Below are 24,336 nucleotides of genomic sequence, written 5' to 3'. Positions count from 1 at the left end.
CACTCGTTCGCATTGCCACTGGCACAGGGCCCCTCAAAGTACGGCGGTGTGTTTGCATGGCAGGGGCGCCTCCCACCAGCAGCGACACTTTTGCGTACTCTGAGGGGCCCTGTGCCAGTGACGTCGCCAACGAGTATGCCCCCCCACCTGATGAAGGAACCTGCACTTTCATCTGCACCTTCCTCTTTGTCCCTGTGTAAGGTGGTATAACATGCGGGAAGGGGAACCTTACTTTCAGCAGGGTCAGATTCTGGCTGTGTAGAGTACAAGGGGAATGTAGTGGTCTAGGTCAATGTACCAGCAGACTCATTTAGCAGTGGCTGGGCAATGGGCAGGATGAGGAGGAAACAGATATAGGGCCAAAGAATAAAGTAGGCTACATGCAGTTCAAACTTGGTAACAGGACTAAACAGGCGGCATTGCTTTGTTCAGTGGAGTAGCAAACCCAAGAGCAGCAGACACTGTTTCAAGGGCCTAACCACACTAGTAGGCCAAATGCAGTTTAATATCTGATAGTATAGGGCGAAAGCCAGAATGTGGAAGCTCAGCTTTGTTCAGTTGAGGACAACACCAGGGAGGGGCAGACACCTTTAGTAGGCCGGAAAAGCCTATTGCATTTTTTAAAATGGTAATTTGGAGCAGAAGGTTGAAGCTCAGCTTTATTTAGTTGAGGGCAACACCAGGGAGGGGCAGAAGCCGTTAGTAGGCCCTAACCACCATTTTTTTTTTTTTAAAACCACTTAATGAGAGCCGGAAGGTTGAAGCTCAGCTTTATTTAGTTGAGGACAACACCAGGCAGGGGCACACAGACAGACACCTTTAGTAGGCCGGAAAAGCCTATTGCATTTTTTAAAATGGTAATTTGGAGCAGAAGGTTGAAGCTCAGCTTTATTTAGTTGAGGGCAACACCAGGCAGGGGCACACAGACAGACACCTTTAGTAGGCCGGAAAAGCCTATTGCATTTTTTAAAATGGTAATTTGGAGCAGAAGGTTGAAGCTCAGCTTTATTTAGTTGAGGGCAACACCAGGCAGGGGCACACAGACAGACACCTTTAGTAGGCCGGAAAAGCCTATTGCATTTTTTAAAATGGTAATTTGGAGCAGAAGGTTGAAGCTCAGCTTTATTTAGTTGAGGGCAACACCAGGCAGGGGCACACAGACAGACACCTTTAGTAGGCCGGAAAAGCCTATTGCATTTTTTAAAATGGTAATTTGGAGCAGAAGGTTGAAGCTCAGCTTTATTTAGTTGAGGGCAACACCAGGCAGGGGCACACAGACAGACACCTTTAGTAGGCCGGAAAAGCCTATTGCATTTTTTAAAATGGTAATTTGGAGCAGAAGGTTGAAGCTCAGCTTTATTTAGTTGAGGGCAACACCAGGGAGGGGCAGAAGCCGTTAGTAGGCCCTAACCACCATTTTTTTTTTTAAAACCACTTAATGAGAGCCGGAAGGTTGAAGCTCAGCTTTATTTAGTTGAGGACAACACCAGGCAGGGGCACACAGACAGACACCTTTAGTAGGCCGGAAAAGCCTATTGCATTTTTTAAAATGGTAATTTGGAGCAGAAGGTTGAAGCTCAGCTTTATTTAGTTGAGGGCAACACCAGGCAGGGGCACACAGACAGACACCTTTAGTAGGCCGGAAAAGCCTATTGCATTTTTTAAAATGGTAATTTGGAGCAGAAGGTTGAAGCTCAGCTTTATTTAGTTGAGGGCAACACCAGGCAGGGGCACACAGACAGACACCTTTAGTAGGCCGGAAAAGCCTATTGCATTTTTTAAAATGGTAATTTGGAGCAGAAGGTTGAAGCTCAGCTTTATTTAGTTGAGGGCAACACCAGGCAGGGGCACACAGACAGACACCTTTAGTAGGCCGGAAAAGCCTATTGCATTTTTTAAAATGGTAATTTGGAGCAGAAGGTTGAAGCTCAGCTTTATTTAGTTGAGGGCAACACCAGGCAGGGGCACACAGACAGACACCTTTAGTAGGCCGGAAAAGCCTATTGCATTTTTTAAAATGGTAATTTGGAGCAGAAGGTTGAAGCTCAGCTTTATTTAGTTGAGGGCAACACCAGGGAGGGGCAGAAGCCGTTAGTAGGCCCTAACCACCATTTTTTTTTTTTAAAACCACTTAATGAGAGCCGGAAGGTTGAAGCTCAGCTTTATTTAGTTGAGGACAACACCAGGCAGGGGCACACAGACAGACACCTTTAGTAGGCCGGAAAAGCCTATTGCATTTTTTAAAATGGTAATTTGGAGCAGAAGGTTGAAGCTCAGCTTTATTTAGTTGAGGGCAACACCAGGCAGGGGCACACAGACAGACACCTTTAGTAGGCCGGAAAAGCCTATTGCATTTTTTAAAATGGTAATTTGGAGCAGAAGGTTGAAGCTCAGCTTTATTTAGTTGAGGGCAACACCAGGCAGGGGCACACAGACAGACACCTTTAGTAGGCCGGAAAAGCCTATTGCATTTTTTAAAATGGTAATTTGGAGCAGAAGGTTGAAGCTCAGCTTTATTTAGTTGAGGGCAACACCAGGCAGGGGCACACAGACAGACACCTTTAGTAGGCCGGAAAAGCCTATTGCATTTTTTAAAATGGTAATTTGGAGCAGAAGGTTGAAGCTCAGCTTTATTTAGTTGAGGGCAACACCAGGCAGGGGCACACAGACAGACACCTTTAGTAGGCCGGAAAAGCCTATTGCATTTTTTAAAATGGTAATTTGGAGCAGAAGGTTGAAGCTCAGCTTTATTTAGTTGAGGGCAACACCAGGCAGGGGCACACAGACAGACACCTTTAGTAGGCCGGAAAAGCCTATTGCATTTTTTAAAATGGTAATTTGGAGCAGAAGGTTGAAGCTCAGCTTTATTTAGTTGAGGGCAACACCAGGGAGGGGCAGAAGCCGTTAGTAGGCCCTAACCACCATTTTTTTTTTTTAAAACCACTTAATGAGAGCCGGAAGGTTGAAGCTCAGCTTTATTTAGTTGAGGACAACACCAGGCAGGGGCACACAGACAGACACCTTTAGTAGGCCGGAAAAGCCTATTGCATTTTTTAAAATGGTAATTTGGAGCAGAAGGTTGAAGCTCAGCTTTATTTAGTTGAGGGCAACACCAGGCAGGGGCAGAAGCCGTTAGTAGGCCCTAACCAAAGTTGAAGGCCAAATGCAGTTTAATTTCTGATACTATAGGCCGAAAGCCAGAAGGTGGAAGCTCCGATTTAGACAGTGGAGGACAATTTGAATTAGGGACTGCAGACAGACTTAGTAGGCTGTCCCCTGTGGACCATGCATCCACCACATCAACCCATTGCGCCGTAATGGACACGTAATCTTCCGTGGCCATGCCTACAGGTCCATGCGTCTGTTGTCAGGTGCACCTTTGTACTCACAGATTGCCAGAGTGCATGGACAATGCGGTCTTCTACATGCTGGTGGAGGGTTGGGATGGCTTTTCTCGCAAAAGAAGTGTCGACTGGTTAGCTTGTAGCGTGGTACAGCGTAGTCCATCATGGCCTTATTAATAGTAAATAAAATATATAACTAGGCTCTATGAACTTTTAAATAGGTTCCAGGGGTACACGGGCAGCATTGGTGTGGTCAGTGGAGGAGTATTGCAAGTAGGGGCTGCAGACAGGCTATCAAAGGCCTAAAATAACAAACAGTAGGCAGTCATGGCAGTCTTACATCGGTTACATGGATACACAGGCAGGCACTCCAGGCAGCATTGTGGTCAGTGGAGGAGTATTGCAAGTAGGGGCCGCAGACAGGCTATCAAAGGCCTAACATAACAAACAATAGGCTCATGGCAGTTTTACAGCGGTTACATGGATACACGGGCAGGCAGCTTGGTGGTCAGTGGAGGAGTATTTAAAGTAGGGACCGCAGACAGGCTTCAAAGGCCTAACATAAGAAAATGGGCTGGCGGTAGGCACTTTATTATTGGTTCCAGGGGTACACGGGCAGCAGTGGTCTGGTCAGTGGAGGCCTAGTGGAAGGAGGGACCGCAGACAGGCTTCAAAGGCCTAAAATAACAAACAATAGGCTTATGGCAGTTTTACAGCGGTTACATGGATACACGGGCAGGCAGCTGGTGATGAGTGGAGGAGTATTTAAAGTAGGGACCGCAGACAGGCTATCAAAGGCCTAAAATAACAAACAATAGGCTCATGGCAGTTTTACAGCGGTTACATGGATACACGGGCAGGCAGCTTGGTGGTCAGTGGAGGAGTATTTAAAGTAGGGACCGCAGACAGGCTATCAAAGGCCTAAAATAACAAACAATAGGCTTATGGCAGTTTTACAGCGGTTACATGGATACACGGGCAGGCAGCTTGGTGGTGGTGAGTGGAGGAGTATTTAAAGTAGGGACCGCAGACAGGCTATCAAAGGCCTAAAATAACAAACAATAGGCTCATGGCAGTTTTACAGCGGTTACATGGATACACGGGCAGGCAGCTTGGTGGTCAGTGGAGGAGTATTTAAAGTAGGGACCGCAGACAGGCTATCAAAGGCCTAAAATAACAAACAATAGGCTCATGGCAGTTTTACAGCGGTTACATGGATACACGGGCAGGCAGCTTGGTGGTCAGTGGAGGAGTATTTAAAGTAGGGACCGCAGACAGGCTATCAAAGGCCTAAAATAACAAACAATAGGCTTATGGCAGTTTTACAGCGGTTACATGGATACACAGGCAGCTTGGTGGTGAGTGGAGGAGTAGTGCAAGGAGTGTCTGTCCCAGTACTCCCAAAATATAAATAGATGTTAATGTCTCGCAAAACAACCAAAACAAAAAAAAAGGTGGCATACTTAGGTACAGGGGTGGGCTCATCTACTGAGTTTCTGACATAGTAATTTGGCAGTAACTATTTAATGGTGCCAATATAGGACACAGACACAGACTACTTTAAGTTGCATCATAGATGTCTACAAATTTGTATTGTCAGTGCCAGACATTGAATGATGTCAGCGAATAGACTAAAGATTGGTGGAGCTGTGCGACATAATTTTGGACGTGGTAGAGCACATTTTGAGCTGGGGTAGGGGGGAACTCTCTTGAGGCCGGCGGGACCGCCCCAGGGCCCCTCATGTTACAACGGTGTGTCTGACGTTGGGTGCGCACCACCACCGCCAGAGACACTACATTGTACTATGAGGGACCCAGTAGCAATGCCGTCAACCAAAAGCGAGCACACCCACCTCTTCAGACAAACAGCAGTCTCACGGGTGCTTGCGCCAAGTCGCGATACCACGGCCCCGTGTGGGGAGTTTTGCCATTTAGGGAGGTGTAAACATGTCGTATGCTGTACAATCAGCTGCAGCAAATTAGACATTAGAAAAGTAATTCACAGGCAAGAGCTTTTCATAGGAAAGCTAGGTGTCGGCCGGGCAAGGTGGGGCAAAAGATTTCGAAATCCAGTTGTGGTTCATTTTAATGAATGTTAGATCGTCAACATTTTGGGTAGCCAGACGAGTCCTTTTTTCGGTTAATATTGAACCTGCAGCACTGAATACTCTTTCTGATAGGACACTTGCTGCCGGGCAAGCAAGCTCCTGCAATGCATATTCTGCCAATTCTGGCCAGGTGTCTAATTTGGAGGCCCAGTAATCAAATGGGAATGACGGTTGAGGGAGAACATCGATAAGGGATGAAAAATAGTTAGTAACCATACTGGACAAATGTTGTCTCCTGTCACTTTCAATTGATGCAGCAGTACCTGTCCTGTCTGCGGTCATAGCAAAATCACTCCACAACCTGGTCAGAAAACCCCTCTGTCCAACGCCACTTCTGATGTGTGCACCCCTAACACTCCTAGTCTGCTGCCCCCTGGAGCTCGTGTGAGAACGATCACGTGCGCTGTGTGCTGGGAATGCCTGAAGCAAACGGTCAACAAGAGTTGATTGTTTGGTTGCTAATATTAGTTCCAAGTTCTCATGTGGCATAATATTTTGCAATTTGCCTTTATAGCGTGGATCAAGGAGGCAGGCCAACCAGTAATCGTCATCGTTCATCATTTTCGTAATGCGTGTGTCCCTTTTTAGGATACGTAAGGCATAATCCGCCATGTGGGCCAAAGTTCCAGTTGTCAAATCTCCGGTTGTGATTGGTTGAGGGGCAGTTGCAGGCAAATCTACGTCACTTGTGTCCCTCAAAAAACCAGAACCCGGCCGTGACACGCAACCAAATTCCTGTGCCCCCGGGAAAGGTTCGGCATTAAAAATATACTCATCCCCATCATCCTCCTCGTCCTCCACCTCCTCTTCGCCCGCTACCTCGTCCTGTACACTGCCCTGACCAGACAATGGCTGACTGTCATCAAGGCTTTCCTCTTCCTCTGGTGCAGACGCCTGCTCCTTTATGTGCGTCAAACTTTGCATCAGCAGACGCATTAGGGGGATGCTCATGCTTATTACGGCGTTGTCTGCACTAACCAGGCGTGTGCATTCCTCAAAACACTGAAGGACTTGACACATGTCTTGTATCTTAGACCACTGCACACCTGACAACTCCATGTCTGCCATCCTACTGCCTGCCCGTGTATCCTCCCACAAATAAATAACAGCACGCCTCTGTTCGCACAGTCTCTGAAGCATGTGCAGTGTTGAGTTCCACCTTGTTGCAACGTCTATGATTAGGCGATGCTGGGGAAGGTTCAAAGACCGCTGATAGGTCTGCATACGGCTGGCATGTACAGGCGAACGTCGGATATGTGAGCAAAGTGCATGCACTTTGAGGAGCAGGTCGGAGAACCCAGGATAAGTTTTCAATAAGCACTGCACCACCAGGTTTAAGGTGTGAGCCAGGCAAGGAATGTGTTTCAGTTGGGAAAGGGAGATGGCAGCCATGAAATTCCTTCCGTTATCACTCACTACCTTGCCTGCCTCAAGATCTACTGTGCCCAGCCACGACTGCGTTTCTTGTTGCAAGAACTCGGACAGAACTTCCGCGGTGTGTCTGTTGTCGCCCAAGCACTTCATAGCCAATACAGCCTGCTGACGCTTGGCAGTAGCTGGCCCATAATGGGACAACTGGTGTGCAACAGTGTCATCTGCCAATGGAGTGGTTGGCAGACTGCGTTCTGTGGAAGAGCTGTAGCTTCTGCAGGAGGACGAGGAGGAGGAGGAGGAGAGGGTGCGAACGCCTACAGCCAACTGTTTCCTAGACCGTGGGCTAGGCACAACTGTCCCTAAATTGATGTCGCCTGTGGACCCTGCATCCACCACATTCACCCAGTGTGCCGTGATGGACACATAACGTCCCTGGCCATGCCTACTGGTCCATGCATCTGTAGTCAGGTGCACCTTTGTACTCACAGATTGCCTGAGTGCATGGACGATGCGCTGTTTAACATGCTGGTGCAGGGCTGGGATGGCTTTTCTGGAAAAAAAGTGTCGACTGGGTAGCTCGTATCGTGGTTCAGCGTACTCCATCAGGGCTTTGAAAGCTTTGCTTTCAACTAACCGGTAGGGCATCATCTCTAACGAGATTAGTCTAGCTATGTGGGCGTTAAAACACTGTGTACGCGGATGCGAGGATAAGTACTTCCTTTTTCTAACCAGAGTCTCATGTAGGGTGAGCTGGACTGGAGAGCTGGAGATCGTGGAACTTTCGGGTGTGCCGGTGTACATGGCAGACTGAGAGACGGTTGGAGACGGTATTGTTTCCGCCGGTGCCCTAGATGCAATATTTCCTCCTACAAAACTGGTGATTCCCTGACCCTGACTGCTTTTGGCTGGCAAAGAAACCTGCACAGATACTGCCGGTGGTGCGGAAAATGGTGGCCTTACAGTGACGGAAGGGATGTTGCGTTGCTGACTAGCTTCATTGGCCGAGGGTGCTACAACCTTGAGGGACGTTTGGTAGTTAGTCCAGGCTTGAAAATGCATGGTGGTTAAGTGTCTATGCATGCAACTAGTATTTAGACTTTTCAGATTCTGACCTCTGCTTAAGCTAGTTGAACATTTTTGACAGATGACTTTGCGCTGATCAGTTGGATGTTGTTTAAAAAAATGCCAGACTGCACTCTTCCTAGACTCGGATCCCTTTTCAGGGATTGCAGACTGAGCTTTAACCGGATGGCAACGCTGTGCTCCAACAGGTTTTGGCTTTGACACGCGTTTTGGGCCAGATACGGGCCCGGCAGATGGAACCTGTTGCGATGTTGATGCCTGCTGCGGCCCCTCCTCCACCTCCGCTTCTGAACTACTGCCGCCTGCACCCTGTTCCCCCAATGGCTGCCAATCGGGGTCAATAACTGGGTCATCTATTACCTCCTCTTCGAGCTCGTGTGCAACTTCGTCTGTGTCACTGTGTCGGTCGGTGGTATAGCGTTCGTGGCGGGGCAACATAGTCTCATCAGGGTCTGATTGTGGATCTGTACCCTGAGAGGGCAATGTGGTGGTCTGAGTCAAAGGAGCAGCATAGTACTCTGGCTGTGGCTGTGCATCAGTGCACTCCATGTCAGAATATACTTGTAATGGGCATGGCCTGTTAAATGTTTCACTTTCTAAGCCAGGGACGGTATGTGTAAAGAGCTCCATGGAGTGACCCGTTGTGTCGCCTGCTGCATCCTTCTCTCTTGTTGTAGTTTTTGCTGAGGAGGACAAGGAAGCGACTTGTCCCTGACCGTGAACATCCACAAGCGACGCGCTGCTTTTACATTTACCAGTTTCGGAAGAGGAGGCAAAAGAGCTAGAGGCTGAGTCTGCAATGTAAGCCAAAACTTGCTGTTGCTGCTCCGCCTTTAAAAGCGGTTTTCCTACTCCCAGAAAAGAGAGCGTTCGAGGCCTTGTGTAGCCTGACGACGAAACTGGCTCCACAGCTCCAGACTTAGGTGGAATATTTTTATCCCCACGACCACCTGATGCTCCACTACCACTATCATCATTACCAGCTGACAATGAACGCCCACGACGACCTCTTGCACCAGACTTCCTCATTGTTTTAAAATCTTAACCAAAGTAACTTTATTTGTTGCTGTCAAACAACTTACACGGTGAGCTATAACTTCAGTATGATTTCAATATCCCTTAACAGGTTGGTGAGACCACAAGGAAAATCAGGCACAATGTTACACACTCTGTTTTCTGTGGCACAAAATCACAGAGATGACACACACGCAGGACTGTCACTCAAGCACTAATGTCAATATTAATCTCCCACCTAATTTATTTTATTTTTTTTCTCAGGGAGACTTTAGAAACCAAATAATATTAAAAAAAAAAAAAAAAAAAAAGGCTTTCTATGGCCCACAATTAGAGAGAGAGAGGTGGCACACCCAGGAGTCAAGACTGGCGCACAAGCTGAAAGGGCAATATTACTCTCCCACTGTTTTTTTAAGTTTTTTTTTTATTTCAGGGAGACTTTAGAAACCAAATAATATTAAAAAAACAAAAAAAAAAAATAGCCTTTCTATGGCCCACTGAATGAGAGAGAGAGGTGGCACACCCAGGAGTCAAGACTGGCACACAAGCTGAAAGGGCAATATTACTCTCCCACTGTTTTTTTATGTATTTTTTGTTTTTTAAGGGAGACTTTAGAAACCCAATAATATTTAAAAAAATAAATAAATAGGCTTTCTATGGCCCACTGAATGAAAGGGAGAGAGGTGGCACACCCAGGAGTCAAGACTGGCACACAAGCTGAAAGGGCAATATTACTCTCCCACTGTTTTTTTAAGTTTTTTTTTTATTTCAGGGAGACTTTAGAAACCAAATAATATTAAAAAAACAAAAAAAAAAAATAGCCTTTCTATGGCCAACTGAATGAGAGAGAGAGGTGGCACACCCAGGAGTCAAGACTGGCACACAAGCTGAAAGGGCAATATTACTCTCCCACTGTTTTTTTATGTATTTTTTGTTTTTTAAGGGAGACTTTAGAAACCAAATAATAAGAAAAAAAATAAATAAATAAATAGGCTTTCTATAGCCCACTGAATGAGAGATAGCACACACAGCAGTGGCACATAAGCCCTGACTGAGGCCAATATTTTTCTCCCACTGATTGATGTAGTGTTTTTGTGTTGAGGTAGATTTTAGAACACAAATCAAGGAAAAAAAAAAAAAATGCTTTCTATGGCCCACTGAATGAGAGAGAGGTGGCACACCCAGGAGTCAAGACTGGCACACAAGCTGAAAGGGCAATATTACTCTCCCACTGTTTTTTTATGTATTTTTTGTTTTTTAAGGGAGACTTTAGAAACCCAATAATATTTAAAAAAAAAATAAATAGGCTTTCTATGGCCCACTGAATGAGAGGGAGAGAGGTGGCACACCCAGGAGTCAAGACTGGCACACAAGCTGAAAGGGCAATATTACTCTCCCACTGTTTTTTTATGTTTTTTTTTTTTTTTCAGGGAGACTTTAGAAACCAAATAATAAGAAAAAAAAATAAATAAATAAATAGGCTTTCTATAGCCCACTGAATGAGAGATAGCACACACAGCAGTGGCACACAAGCCCTGACTGAGGCCAATATTTTTCTCCCACTGATTGATGTAGTGTTTTTGTGTTGAGGTAGATTTTAGAACACAAATCAAGGAAAAAAAAAAAAAAATGCTTTCTATGGCCCACTGAATGAGAGAGAGGTGGCACACCCAGGAGTCAAGACTGGCACACAAGCTGAAAGGGCAATATTACTCTCCCACTGTTTTTTTATGTATTTTTTGTTTTTTAAGGGAGACTTTAGAAACCCAATAATATTTAAAAAAAAAAATAAATAGGCTTTCTATGGCCCACTGAATGAAAGGGAGAGAGGTGGCACACCCAGGAGTCAAGACTGGCACACAAGCTGAAAGGGCAATATTACTCTCCCACTGTTTTTTGTATGTTTTTTTTTTTTTTTCAGGGAGACTTTAGAAACCAAATAATATTAAAAAAACCAAAAAAAAAATAGCCTTTCTATGGCCCACTGAATGAGAGAGAGAGGTGGCACACCCAGGAGTCAAGACTGGCACACAAGCTGAAAGGGCAATATTACTCTCCCACTGTTTTTTTATGTATTTTTTGTTTTTTAAGGGAGACTTTAGAAACCCAATAATATTAAAAAAAAAAAATAAATAGGCTTTCTATGGCCCACTGAATGAGAGGGAGAGAGGTGGCACACCCAGGAGTCAAGACTGGCACACAAGCTGAAAGGGCAATATTACTCTCCCACTGTTTTTTTATGTTTTTTTTTTTTTTCAGGGAGACTTTAGAAACCAAATAATAAGAAAAAAAATAAATAAATAAATAGGCTTTCTATAGCCCACTGAATGAGAGATAGCACACACAGCAGTGGCACACAAGCCCTGACTGAGGCCAATATTTTTCTCCCACTGATTGATGTAGTGTTTTTGTGTTGAGGTAGATTTTAGAACACAAATCAAGGAAAAAAAAAAAAAATGCTTTCTATGGCCCACTGAATGAGAGAGAGGTGGCACACCCAGGAGTCAAGACTGGCACACAAGCTGAAAGGGCAATATTACTCTCCCACTGTTTTTTTATGTATTTTTTGTTTTTTAAGGGAGACTTTAGAAACCCAATAATATTTAAAAAAAAAAAAATAGGCTTTCTATGGCCCACTGAATGAGAGGGAGAGAGGTGGCACACCCAGGAGTCAAGACTGGCACACAAGCTGAAAGGGCAATATTACTCTCCCACTGTTTTTTTATGGTTTTTTTTTTTTTTTCAGGGAGACTTTAGAAACCAAATAATATTAAAAAAAACAAAAAAAAAAATAGCCTTTCTATGGCCCACTGAATGAGAGAGAGAGGTGGCACACCCAGGAGTCAAGACTGGCACACAAGCTGAAAGGGCAATATTACTCTCCCACTGTTTTTTTAGGTTTTTTTTTTTTTTTCAGGGAGACTTTAGAAACCAAATAATATTAAAAAAAAAAAAATAGGCTTTCTATAGCCCACTGAATGAGAGATAGCACACACAGCAGTGGCACACAAGCCCTGACTGAGGCCAATATTTTTCTCCCACTGATTGATGTAGTGTTTTTGTGTTGAGGTAGAATTTAGAACACAAATCACGGAAAAAATAAATAGGCTTTCTATGGCCCACTCAGTGAGAGATGGCACACACAGGGATGGCACTGTAGCAGAAATGCCAATCTTAATCTCCCACAAAAAAAACAAAAAAAAACAGGGACTGTCCTACAATTACTATCTCCCTGCAGTAATCTAAGCCAGGTATGGCAGGCAGCAATAGGAGTGGACTGATGCACAAATTAAATAAAAAGTGTGGACAAACAAAAAAGATAGCTGTGCAGAAAGGAAGGAACAAGAGGATATGTGCTTTGAAAAAAGCAGTTGGTTTCCACAGTGGCGTACACACAGCAATACAGCTATCACGGTCACGGAGCCTTCTAGGGCAGCCCAATGAGCTACAGCGCTGAGGGGAAAAAAAAAAAAAAATAGCTTCCACAGTCCCTGCACACCGAAGGTGGTGTTGGACAGTGGAAATCGCTGCAGCACAAGCGGTTTGGTGGTTAGTGGACCCTGCCTAACGCTCTCCCTGCTTCTGACGAAGCGGCAGCAACCTGTCCCTAAGCTCAGATCAGCAGCAGTAAGATGGCGGTCGGCGGGAACGCCCCTTTATAGCCCCTGTGACGCCGCAGACAGCAAGCCAATCACTGCAATGCCCTTCTCTAAGATGGTGGGGACCAGGATCTATGTCATCACGCTGCCCACACTCTGCGTTCACCTTCATTGGCTGAGAAATGGCGCTTTTCGCGTCATTGAAACGCGACTTTGGCGCGAAAGTCGCGTACCGCATGGCCGACAAGCACAGGGGTCGGATCGGGTTTCATGAGACGCCGACTTAGCCAAAAGTCGGCGACTTTTGAAAATGATCGACCCGTTTCGCTCAACCCTAGTCAGCTGTGCTATGTAGATGTGCTGGGTATATATGCAAATGCAAACCATGAAAAGTAATCAACTAATCAGCATGAATAAAGTACTACTCGAAGGGAACCCGCATGTATGGTCAGAACGGTCGCGGCCATCTTGTTAATGGTTGATGAGTGTCATGTGTCTATAAAGTTCATTGAGGCCTGTATTGCGCATGCGCCGAAAATGAGAGCACATGCAGCATTATCAGCATGCTTTTGGAGAACCCCTAGTTATAATACTTTGCAGCTGTGCCCTCTATCTTTTCTATATACAGTGTTTGGATGTCATTAAAGTTCCCGCAGGTCACAGCCCGTGGTTCTCACGGTATCCTATGTGTGAACTGCTAGCTGTGAACTGCTTTAACCTTACTGACATCACTGCCTGCAGCGAGAAAGTGTCTAACTGAAACCTCTCCATTACTAACTCACCCCTGGGCTTGATGTCAGTGGACATTAAACAGCTGACATCAACCCCAAAACCATTACCATGATTGCCACTGCACCAGAGCATATCTAATGGATGCGCCACTTCTGGGGCGGCTGAGGACTGGTCTTATTAGACTTGGAAGGGGGCCTTTCCTTGTTTATTAACATCATAAAATAAAATAAAAAAGGGGGAGCCGGGGAGCACTACCAATGGGCAAGGAGCCAATCACAACCTACAGGGTAAGTATAGTGAGGGGTGCGACTCAATGCACAGCGACAACATGTATCAGGCAAGCGAGAAAAGAGACCATGCATATATATATAGAGCGCACTCCCAAAATACAGTTAAATTGCAAAAATACAAAATTTTATTAGTGAAGACAGAAAACACAAGTAAAAACATATATTAAAATACAACCAACACACCACCGGTCCTATGATCAATCAATATATAGAGACAGCTTAAAGTACAATAGTATATCGTGAAAAACGCCACCAACACACTGCTGGTACTAATATGAATCAATATATAGAGAGACAACCTAGGGTATAATAATGTATCACAAATAGCACCACACATATGCACTGACAATGGCTTAATGCTTGTACGCGTAAAGCAAGGCAGCAGGTAAGCTCTGGGCGTCCCCAGAGAACCATACAATGTGGGAGTGCCCCTGTATAAGTGAAGGGGTTAATGCTAACTAGGGGGCCCCGATAAGGCCACCAAGTAGCAGCAAAAAGTAATTATGAATATCCCACAAAAATGGGGTTAATACCAGAAACAACTCCTATTAATCAGGAAACAAAGCTACCAATGCGGCAGAAAAATGAGCCTGTTGCGTAGTGTAAAGAGCGTTTAAGGTTCACCTGCCATCATATGCCATCATGGTGGAAGGATAAAGAAAAGGCCTATATCAAGGGAATAGGCAAAAAGGCTAAATGTAGCAAAAGGGCATCACCATATCAGGCAGTCCAGTGCGTGGCGTCAGCCGTCAGCCGTCTTAAAGTCAAGAAGGGATGGTCCCGGGACCCAAGAGGTGTGGGGAGAGCCCCACCCGTATCGCTGCAAGATGCAGCTTCATCAGGGGAAATGACAGGGGAGAGAGTCCAGAGGTCTTAAAAAGCGGTCAGTAAATTGGTCAAAACTGGTGACAGGTGAGTAATAAGAGGAAACAGGGCGATAGCCCGAATACGTACCACAAGAATCCGGAAGTGGAGGACACCAGTCGGCGCACGCGCGGAAGCCGGGGAATAGAGACTGGGGAGAGATAAAGACACCAACCACGCAGGTCTACAGGGAGAAATGAAAGCTCGCGCATGCGCAGAGCATAACTCCCAATACCATGGGGCAGTACAGGTATAAGGGATGCAGAGCCACGCTTGCCTGCAGGAAGGGATAAGAGTTCGCGCATGCGCAGAGTACGGCACCCTGCTCCACAATACAGTGCCGGTATAAAGAGCACAGGAGCAGCCGCTCAGTGTCACGCGTGCGCAGAACCCAACACCCGGCACTACAATATAGTGCAGGCGCAAAAGACACAAGAGCAGCCGCTCAGTGTTGGAGCCAGCATACTATAATGACAGGGGGATACAGTGGAGGCAAAAAGCCCCGAACATATGTCCTTATCAGAAAAAAAGCTTAATAAGTGCACCCCAAACTAAGAGGGGGGAGAAGAAGAAGAGAAAGGAGCCATGTGGAACGCTGCTCAAAGGTTTACTACACATATTGCAAACACATAATAAGAGAATATTCATACATAAACACTCCCAGTAGGTGTGGGTGCATATGTGGGGTAGTTCAACCGTGGCCCACACTTAGACCCACGCAGGAGTCAGTACAATAGAGAGACAGGCCGCAAATAAGGCCAATACGTAAAGCGAGAGTTGTCCATAAAACCGGGGAACGAAGCTGTAAATATCCAAAAGGACATATGTTCCATCTTCTTGCTCTTTCTCTTCCCCCTTAATACCTTCCTTTTATTTCCCCCTTCCATCCAATGGAGTCATCCTAGGAAACTTGAGAATAATAATTCTTCATTCAGACCAGTAGGTGAAAGGCTCCGTAGATTGAAAATCTATCGGGATTCGATTTGAAGCAGCTGCTTCCTGTGGTTTCCATCTCTGGCATTAAGTTGGATTTTTTGTAGGCCAAAAAAGGAAATGTGAGCAGAGGAGCCACCATGATCAGTCAAAAAGTGTAAAGCAATTGGGGACACCGTCTTGCCCTTCTTAATATCCGAGGCTGCCAGATGTATCGTGGACAGATGTTTCTGTGCCCTCTTTCTAAACTCCTGAGAAGTCTGGCCCACATACACCTTGTTGCAGGGGCAGATGATGGCGTAGATCACATTAACTGTCTTGCAATTGATGTAGGATGTTAACCGATATGATTTGGAATCAAGAGGATTGATAAAGAAATCTCTAGTGACTGGGATATGTTGACAAACAATACATTCCCCACAGGGGAAGGACCCCCTTAATCGTATGCCACGATTCAGACTGGTGGAGGGATGTGAAAAGTGGCTCCTAGTAAGGATGTCACCTAGGTTGGGAGCCCTCTTGGCCGTTAAGGCAGGACAGGGGGTGACTAAGGGAGAAGTTTGTGTGTCCGTTGTAAGAATATCCCAATGGGATGCTAGAATGTCCCTTACCCGGTTCCACTGGTCATTGTAGTCCGTAATAAATCGGACACTTCTATCCTGATGGCGATCGCTGGGAGAAACTAACAGATCCTGGTTCAGTCCCCTGGCCCTTTGAAAGGCACGGGAGATTGTTTTCTTCGGGTAGCCCCGCTGTCTGAATCTTGTGGTGAGGGCCCTAGATTGTAATAAAAAGTCCTCATCCAGAGTACAATTACGGTGAGCCCTTAAAAATTGGCCAGTTGGGATACCCCTTCTGGTGTGGAGGGGATGAAAACTATCATACCTGAGTAGGCTATTTGTCGCATTGGACTTGCGGTAAAGATCCGTAACCAGGCCTTTGTTCCGGACAGAGACTTTCAAATCCAAGAATGTCACTGAATCAGGGGAAAAGGAATGTGTAAGAATGATGTTCAAGTTCTTGTGGTTCAGCTCGTCGAGAAAATCAAGGCACTCCTGCTCCATACCTGTCCATAAAAAGAAAACATCATCAATGAAGCGATGCCAGTGCCAGATGTGTCTTTTGAACGAATCAGAACTGTACACGATAGTTTCCTCCCACCAGCCTAAAAAGATATTAGCATAGGCCGGTGCACATCGCGCCCCATGGCCACACCAGATACCTGCCGAAAAAAGATCGACCAAAAAGGAAGTAATTATGATGTAAAATGAAGTTAAGTAGGTCAATCAGAAAAGAGTCATGAAAACGATCAGAATTGTTTTATTTATTGAGAAAGAAGCCCACTGCCTGTGAACCATCTGGGTGACTAATGTTTGAATACAGCGATTCAACATCGCAGGTCACCAAAAGTGTTTGTTCTGGACAAACTATGTCGCGGCACATACCAATGAAATGGGCCGAGTCCCTAATATAAGATGGTAACGAGGTGGCCAGCGGTTGCAGTAAAAAGGCCACATACACATTGGCCTTTTCGCAGATGTTTCCTATACTGGACACTATGGGGCGTCCAGGAGGTGTGGTTAGGCACTTGTGCACTTTAGGGAGCAAATAAATAGTGGGAATGATTGGAAATTCAACCTGGAGATACTGTTTTGTACTTTTACTGATAATACCATAGTCAAAAACATTGCAGACCAGGGATTGATATTTGGCAGATAATATTTCAGTGGGGTCGGAAGGAAGTGTAGAATTTGCTGTTATTCAACTGTCTATGTACTTCCGTTGTGTAAAGGTGGACAGGCCAAAGGACCACATTCCCACCTTTGTCCGCTTCCTTAATGACAAAGTCCTTATTGTTTTTAAAAGAGACAAGTGCTCTTTTTTCACTGGGGGTAAGATTGATGGGCACCTCTGAAGATGGAGATAAATGCATGATGTCCCTCATGGCAAGCTCAAAGAAAATCTTGATGGCCGGGACCAGAGAAAATGATGGAGAAAATAGACTTGTTTTTATAAGGAAATATCCTCCTACCTGGTCTGCCCTCATTCTCATGTAGAAGGTCCAGGAGATCCTGAAGAGCCTGTCCTTCCTCAATTTCCAGCTCATTTGCCATTTCTGGTTTATGATGAATGACCTGCAAAACTAGTTTTCGACAAAATAAAAATAAATCTTTAACCAAAACTAATTTATCTAAAGCCTTAGAAGGTGAAAAAGTAAGACCTTTCTGCAAAACAGAAGTTTCTGCAATAGACAAAGGATATTCGGAAAGGTTAATTACCTGTAGATGTTCAGACATGGACACAGGGGCCAGATCCTCAGGATGTACGGGGAAAGCGTTCATTTGCGTCGATGTCTGTACGACGGGAGAAAGGGGGATTTGGGTCCCTTGAAGATGTTTGTCCTTTTTCTTAGAACCCTTGTGTTTACCACCTCGCCGTGTCCTATGTCCAGATCGCTTCCCCCTGAGGATAAAAAATCGCTCGAGCTTGTAGCCCCTGAGGGAGGATCAGCTAGACTGGCCACCTGATTTGAAGCTATCTGGTCAGTATGGCATCTGTTCCCAAAGTGTTTCCACTTGAATGCAGCTTTACTATCAAAATCAAGACGATCTCTCTGGAACTTTTTGCGTTTTCTAGCAATCACTTCTGCTTCAAATTTATCGAGAGTGTCCTTCAGGCTTAATTTGTAATTAGTAACCTGAGTAGTATCAAACGTGGAAAGTTTTGTCTCCAACTCCTTGATATGCGCTTTCGTGGAAACAAGAAGCTCCTTATCGTGCTCAAGGAGTAAAGTAATCAGGATGTTGGAACACCGGGTCAATCCCTGTTCCCATGTAGTTTTAAAGGATGGCGAAGGCTCCCAAGCAGGGAATATAGAGACCCTGAGACCGCGTGGAATAATGGCAGTCCTGGCATATTCTTCAAGACTCCGTATGTTCCAGCAAAGGCGGATGCCTGATTTGTGAGCCACAGTCAGGTCATGTGAAAGTTTAGAAAAATCAGAGCCAGCGACTGGAGTCTCCTGAACTTGAAAAATATTTGAAGAACAGCCTGCCATGAAGCCTCTCGGGCTTCCCAATCCATGTATAAAAGGGATAACCCAAGACCCCCCCTACACACCAATGTAACCCAGACCGCTAACTGGAAAAAATGAAAGACAATACAAAAAAATGTGTAAACCTGTCTATGGAAAAGACTGAATGGAATGTTCCTTAAATCAAAGGCCCAAATTGAAATAAATTGTGTGCTAACCCCACAGAAAATCTTCAAGAAGAAGATAAAGACATAATGTAAACAAGGGGGAGGCGGGGAGCACTACCAATGGGCAAGGAGCCAATCACAACCTACAGGGTAAGTATAGTGAGGGGTGTGAATCAATGCACAGCGACAACATGTATCAGGCAAGCGAGAAAAGAGACCATGCATATATATAGAGCGCACTCCCAAATTACAGTTAAATTGCAAAAATACAAAATTTTATTAGTGAAGACAGAAAACACAAGTAAAAACATATATTAAAATACAACCAACACACCACCGGTCCTATGATCAATCAATATATAGAGACAGCTTAACCCCTTTCTGACCTCGGACGTAATAGTATGTCCGAGGTCAGAAGCCCCGCTTTGATGTGGGCTCCGGCGGTGAGCCCGCATCAAAGCCGGGACATCTCAGCTGTTTTGAACAGCTGACATGTGCCTGTAATAGGCGCGGGCAGAATCGCGATCTGCCCGCGCCTATTAACTAGTTAAATGCCGCTGTCAAACGCAGACAGCGGCATATAACTATCGCATCCGGCCGGGCGGCCTGAAATGATGGCATCGCCGACCCCCGTCACATGATCGGAGGTCGGCGATGCTTCAGAATAGTAACCATAGAGGTCCTTGAGACCTCTATGGTTACTGATCCCCGGCAGCTGTGAGCGCCACCCTGTGGTCGGCGCTCACAGCACACCTGATTTTCTGCTACATAGCAGCGAACAGCAGATCGCTGCTATGTAGCAGAGGTGATCGCATTGTGCCTGCTTCTAGCCTCCCATGGAGGCTATTGAAGCATGGCAAAAGTAAAAAAAAAAAAAGTGAAAAAAAAGTGAAAAAAATAAAAAAAATATAAAAGTTTAAATCACCCCCCTTTCGCCCCAATCAAAATAAATCAATAAAAAAAAAATCAAACCTACACATATTTGGTATCGCCGCGTTCAGAATCGCCTGATCTATCAATAAAAAAAAGCATTAACCTGATCGCTAAACGGCGTAGCGAGAAAAAAATTCGAAACGCCAGAATTACAATTTTAGGGTCGCCATGACATTGCATTAAAATGCAATAACAGACCATCAAAAGAACGTATCTGCACCAAAATGCTATAATTAAAAACGTCAGCTCGGCACGCAAAAAATAAGCCCTCAACCGACCCCAGATCATGAAAAATGGAGACGCTACAAGTATCGGAAAATGGCACGATTTTATTTTTTATTTTTTAGCAAACTTTGGAATTTTTTTTTTAGTGAACCTAGCAAAAAAGCCAACCAAAAAACAAGTGTGGGACTGCACTTTTTTTGCAATTTCACTGCCCTTGGAATTTTTTTTCCCGTTTTCTAGTACACGACATGCTAAAACCAATGATGTCGTTCAAAAGTACAACTCGTCCCGCAAAAAATAAGCCCTCACATGGCCAAATTGACGGAAAAATAAAAAAGTTATGCCTCTGGGAAGGAGGGGATTGAAAAACGAACACGGAAAAACGGAAAATCCCAAGGTCATGAAGGGGTTAAAGTACAATAGTATATCGTGAAAAACGCCACCAACACACTGCTGGTACTAATATGAATCAATATATAAAGAGACAACCTAGGGTATAATAATGTATCACAAATAGCACCACACATATGCACAGACAATGGCTTAATGCTTGTACGCGTAAAGCAAGGCAGCAGGTAAGCTCTGGGCGTCCCCAGAGAACCATACAATGTGGGAGTGCCCCTGTATAAGTGAAGGGGTTAATGCTAACTAGGGGGCCCCGATAAGCCCACCAAGTAGCAGCAAAAAGTAAGTATGAATATCCCACAAAAATGGGGTTAATACCAGAAACAACTCCTATTAATCAGGAAACAAAGCTACCAATGCGGCAGAAAAATGAGCCTGTTGCGTAGTGTAAAGAGCGTTTAAGGTTCACCTGCCATCATATGCCATCATGGTGGAAGGATAAAGAAAAGGCCTATATCAAGGGAATAGGCAAAAAGGCTAAATGTAGCAAAAGGGCGTCACCATATCAGGCAGTCCAGTGCGTGGCGTCAGCCGTCTTAAAGTCAAGAAGGGATGGTCCCGGGACCCAAGAGGTGTGGGGAGAGCCCCACGCTTATCGCTGCAAGATGCAGCTGCGTCAGGGGAAGTGACAGGGGAGAGAGTCCAGAGGTCTTAAAAAGCGGTCAGTAAATTGGTCAAAACTGGTGACAGGTGAGTAATAAGAGGAAACAGGGCGATAGCCCGAATATGTACCACAAGAATCCGGAAGTGGAGGACACCAGTCGGCGCACGTGCGGAAACCGGGGAATAGAGACTGGGGAGAGATAAAGACACCAACCATGCAGGTCTACAGGGAGAAATGAAAGCTCGCGCATGCGCAGAGCATAACTCCCAATACCATGGGGCAGTACAGGTATAAGGGATGCAGAGCCACACTTGCCTGCAGGAAGGTATGAGAGTTCGTGCATGCGCAGAGTACGGCACCCTGCTCCACAATACAGCGCCGGTATAAAGAGCACAGGAGCAGCCGCTCAGTGTCACGCATGCGCAGAACCCAACACCCAGCACTACAATATAGCGCAGGCACAAAAGACACATTAATATCAGTCCACAGCTGTCTACTCAGCCTTTGCTGGTTAAAAATAGGTGGGAACCCACATCAATTTTTTTAAGGTTACCCCTTTTTAATAACCAGTAAAAGTAAAGCAGATAGCTGTGAGCTGATATAAAGAGACTGGGAAGCTCATGGATATTGACCCCTTTCCAGACTATTAAGACCAACTCACAGCTGTCTGCTTATCCTTAGCTGGTTATCAAAAATAGGGGGAACCCCACAACATTTTTTCATTTATTTATTTTTGTGCTAAATACAAGTACAGAAAACCTCAAATGCAAATCACTGATTATGTATCTCACTGACATATTTCTTTCTATATATCTATCTATCTTTGCACCTCTAACACCTAACCATTTGTTATTTGTATTCTACATTCTATTCCAGTACTTGTCAGACTTTGTCACTGTCATTTCCAAACAGAAAATAAATGTGTACAGATGCAAGAGTAGCCATCTCCATATATAACCAACAAATAAAGTTGCACTTTCTTGCATTATAACATGAAAATATGAAATACACTGTTCAAGAAAATAAAGGGAACACTAAAATCCCACATCCTAGATATCACTGAATTAAATATTCCAGTTGTAAATCTTTTTTCATTACATAGTGGAATGTGTTGACAACAATAAAACCTAAAAATTATCAATGTAAATCACAACTAATATCCCACGGAGGTCTGGAGTTGGAATGATGTTCAAAATCAAAGTGGAAAATGAAGTTACAGGCTGATCCAACTTCAGTGGAAATACTTCAAGACAAGGAAATGATGCTCAGTAGTGTGTGTGGCCTCCACATGCCTGTATGACCTCCCTACAATGCCTGGGCATACTCCTGATGAGGCGGCGGATGGTCTTCTGAGGGATCACCTCCCAGACCTGGACTAAAGCATCCGCCAACTCCTGGACAGTCTGTGGTGCAACGTGATGTTGGTGGATGGTGCAAGACATGATGTCCCAGATGTGTTCAATCGGATTCAGGGGAATGGGCAGGCCAGTCCATAGCTTCAATGCCTTCATCTTTCAGGAACTGCTGAAACACTCCATCCACATGGGGTCTGCATTAGGAGGAACCCAGGGCCAACCGCACCAGCATATGGTCTCAAGTGTAACGCTCACGCCCTGACTGGTGGGCATGAGCCAGGGGGTTTGTAGCCCCACTGTGCCACAAACCAGACTACCCTGGAAGGGGCGTGACTAGGACAGCTGCCTTGATCTTTTCTGGAGCCTCTGATGATGAGGTCAGACTTGTTCGGCATGCAGCTGCCAGGTGCTACTCCAGGGTGGTGTCTAGCTATGGCTGCTGATCCCACTTGGGAAACAGGAACACTAGGACAGGTGCGGGCGACAGGCAGGACGGGTAGATGAACACAGCTGAAACTCGGACGAGTAGGCAAGCAGGCACGGCTGAAACACAGGGCAGGCAGGCACGGCTGAGACACAGGGCAGGCAGGCACGGCTGAGACACAGGGCAGGCAGGCACGGCTGAGACACAGGGCAGGTTGGTGTGGTGTATGAAGGAACAGGTAGGGACCTGCTCACACAGGAGGTGCAGGTACGGATATGAAGTATGAAGGAACAGGTTGGGACCTGTTCACACAGGAGGTGCAGGTAAGGAAACAAGCAGGAAGCAATGAAGTATGAAGGTACAGGTTGGGACCTGTTCTCACAGGAGATGCAGGTACGGAAACAAGCAGGAAGGAAAGAAGTATGAAGGAACAGGTCAGGACCTGTTCACACAGGAGGTGCAGGTATGGATACAAGCAGGAAGGAAAGAAGTATGAAGGAACAGGTTGGGACCTGTTCACACAGGAAGAGAACTGCAAGACTGCAGATAGGAGCGGTAGAGCAGCAAGAGATAGTGCAGCAACAGAAGCTAAACAGAGCGGAACCGCAAGGAATGCGGAGAGGAGCTGCGGCAAGTGGTTCTGCAGCAGCAAAAGGTGAGCAGAGCGGAACCGCAAGGCATGCGGAGAGGAGCTGCAGCAAGAGATTTCTGCAGCAGCAAGAGTGGAGCAGAGCAGAATGGAGCAGAACCGCAGGAGTGAGGAGCAGAGGTAAAGCTGCAAGAGAGCGGAGCACAGGCAAAGTCACAAGGGTACAGAGCAGGCAGAGCCGCAAGAGTGCAGAGCATATGCAAACAGAGGACACAAGGAAAGACACAGCAGGGAAAGAAGCCACAGACAAGGAGACAGGAAGACAGATAGGACAAAGTTCAGACAAGGTAATGGAACGAGACAAAGCACAAGAACAAAGAGACAGGGACCAGGATATTCTGCCTCCTGGAGGGCGGACAGACCAAAACAAGGCAAAGCAAGGACAGACACTGAGACCAGGCTATACAGCCTCCTGGAGGGAAGACAAACTAGATCAAGGCAAGGCAAGGAGAAAAGCCTCCAGAGAAGGAGGAACACAGAGCAAGGCCTGGCACCTCAGAAGCAAGACACTGAGTTTAGACATTGCACAGGCTCAGTCCACAGGGTGGAGCTGCCCTAAATACTGGAGGCCTCTTGGTAATTGGTCAGGAACAGATTAGACAGGAGCATCCTGATTCCATAAGAACCAGAGAGTTCTGGCGCCGCCCCCTATGCACACAGCCAGGAAGCATGCAAAGAGCAGAGGCACAGAACATGGAGTCAACAGCAGATAGAGATGACAACATGACATGGAGCAGTGAGTAAGATGGTGTGTGAGGGATGGGAGGCCATGTAGTGATGCCAGCAGAATTGTTACAACAAGGAGTCTTAGGATCTCATCTCGGTACCTAATGGCAGTCAGGCTACCTCTGGTGAGCACATGGAGGGCTGTGCAGCCCTCCAAAGAAATGCCACCCCACACCATTACTGACCTACTGCCAAACCGATCATGCTGAAGGATGTTGCAGGCAGCAGATCACTCTCCATGGTGTCTCCAGACTGTCACGTCTGTCACATGTGCTCAGTGTGAACCTGCTTTCATCTGTGAAGAGCACAGGGCGCCAGTGGCGAATTTTCCAATACTGGTGTTCTGTGGCAAATGCCAAGCATCTTGCACGGTGTTGGGCTGTGAGCACAACCCCCATCTGTGAACGTTGGGCACTCAGACCATCCTCAAAAAGTTGGGTTCTAAACCTTCTTGCCACAGCTCGCATTGGTGT

The sequence above is a fragment of the Ranitomeya variabilis genome, chromosome 3, assembly GCF_051348905.1.
Source record: "Ranitomeya variabilis isolate aRanVar5 chromosome 3, aRanVar5.hap1, whole genome shotgun sequence".
Taxonomy (NCBI): Eukaryota; Metazoa; Chordata; class Amphibia; order Anura; family Dendrobatidae; genus Ranitomeya; species Ranitomeya variabilis.
Note: the sequence above shows the minus strand (reverse complement) of the source record.